The 2264-nt window shown below is 40.9% G+C and overlaps 1 pseudogene; it reads left to right on the forward strand.

Annotated features, from left to right (window-relative positions):
• Positions 1-692: 692 nt before the first annotated feature.
• LOC100655860 (uncharacterized protein KIAA1143 homolog) lies at positions 693-1176 on the forward strand (annotated as a pseudogene).
• The last annotated feature ends 1088 nt before the right edge of the window (positions 1177-2264 follow it).

Consider the following 2264-nt stretch of genomic DNA (forward strand, 5'->3'; position numbering starts at 1 on the left):
AGAAAGCCTATCCACAGTACTTGTCTAAGTGATGCTTTCGCTCCTTTTGTATTTACTAGTGACCTTTTACTTAGGGTGTGCTCACATCTGTCTCCATTAAGGAATAAGGTGGATCCTGACCACTTGATATTTTAAAAGTATAGAGTAGTTTCTGCCAGAGATTTTCTGAAGGTGTGCCATATTTTCGGTTGAATTCACAACAACAAAAAACATTAATAACCATTCCTTTCATGGAGAGGATTCTGGCATATACGTTGTTGTCATTAGGTGCTGTCAAGTCGATTTTCCATTCATAGTGACCCCATGTGACAGAGTAGAACTGCCTCCATAGGGTTTTCTATGCTGTAATCTTTACAGGAGCAGATCACCAGGTCTTTCTCCCATGGACCCACTGGGTGGGTACAAATCACCAACCTTTTGGTTAGCATCTGAGCACTTAACCACTGCACCACCAAGACTACTTCCAGCATATATATTGTCACTACTTTTTAAAAAAGATTTGTGGAATAGGTATAGTGAAACGTTAAATAATCAGCCTTATGTGAGGTGCGGTAGAACACCAGTTCTTCTTTTAAATAACAGCTTTGTTGAGATATAATTCACATACCATACAAGTCACCATTTAAAGTGTGCAATTCAGCCTCTGAACATCATGAGATGGCCCTGGGAGCCTGTTTTTCCCCAGCACAGCCATGAGCAAGCAGAACCAGGTGTCGTACTTGAGACCAGAGCAGCCGGCATTCCTGGCCTGCTTCAAGCAGCTGATCAGATACACTAGCAGAATAATTGCCCTGCTTATTTAAGCCTCTGTCACCATAGAGACCAAGAGAATCCAGCCTCAGCTCCCAGACAAAGATGGTGATCACAACAACAAAGAAAGTGAACAGCACCAAGTGGTGATTTTATGAAAATGAGACTTGTCAGCTGAAGAGGTCATGAAAATTAAAGCAGAGATCGAGGCTGCCAAAATGGAGGAGGAGCCAGGTCCAGTCCTGTATCAAAGACCAGTCAAGCGTCCCTCTGATGAGAAATATTCAGGTCTAACAGCAAGCTCAAAAAAGAAAACAAATGAGGATGAAATAAATAAACAGGACTCAGTTAAAAAGAACTCACAAAAGCAAATAAAAAATAGCAGCCTCCTTTCTTTTGGCAATGACGATGAAAATGAATAATTGTACATATTTTGGACTTATCTTCTTTGAGAGTTTATGGAATTTTTTTGAAATAACATTTTTTCCTATTCTAAAAGTAATATAAGTTCATTATAGAAAATACAGAAAAAAATTTAATAAGATTAAAACTGTGTTGATCCATCAATACTCATACTCAAAATGCCAACCATGTTGAAACTTAACTATTATTAACATTTTGTTACTTCCCGTGTGTGGGTATGTGTGCATGTAAATTATATTTTTTAAAACAAAACTGAGATTGTATTGTATATGTTCTGTGTCCAGCTTCTCATTTAACATTACATTATGAGCATTTTCCCAAGTCAGTAAAATTAAAAAACCTGATGATAGCTATAGGGGGTTTTGTAATTAAGTGGGCTACCTGTTGCATCGTCCTCATTAGTGGGACCCCACTTTAGATGGGAGGAATGATTGTGTGCCTAATTAAACATACCTCCCAGCTTCTGTTACAAACCTGTTCCCACAAGTAGATTCCAACTCATAGCCACCCTATACGACAGAGTAGAACTGTCCTATAGGGTTTCTAAGGAGCAGCTGGCGGATTCAAACTGCTGACCTCTTGGTTAATAACTACAACTCTTAACCACTGTGCCACAGGGCTACTGGTAAACCAAACCAAATCCATTGCTATCAAGTTGGTTCCAACTCATAACAACCCTACAGGACAGAGTAGAACTGCCCAATACAGTTTCCAAGGAGGGCCTGGTGGATTCGAACTGCCAGCCTTTTGGTTAGCAGCTATAGCTCTTAACCACTACACCACTGGGGTTTTCAGGTCTGGGGAGTTAAGACACACAAGCTGATAAAGCTACTGGTGTTTTGATACAAAAGGACAGACTTGGCAAGCGTGAACTTTTGCCTTTCTCCCTTCATCCTGCGCAGACATGAAACCTAGGAGTGCTGGAGCCATTTTTAGGTGTAAGGAAGGCAGCTACTTGCTCTGGGTGGTAGAGTGGAAACACTTGAGGAACTTGGGTCCCTGATGGCATGCCTCATGGGGATGCTGCACCAGCTCTGAATTGCTGAACTCTGGACTACTTGATACGTGAGCAGAATAATCACCCTGCTTAT

This window comes from Loxodonta africana, chromosome 1, assembly GCF_030014295.1.
Source record: "Loxodonta africana isolate mLoxAfr1 chromosome 1, mLoxAfr1.hap2, whole genome shotgun sequence".
Classification (NCBI taxonomy): Eukaryota; Metazoa; Chordata; class Mammalia; order Proboscidea; family Elephantidae; genus Loxodonta; species Loxodonta africana.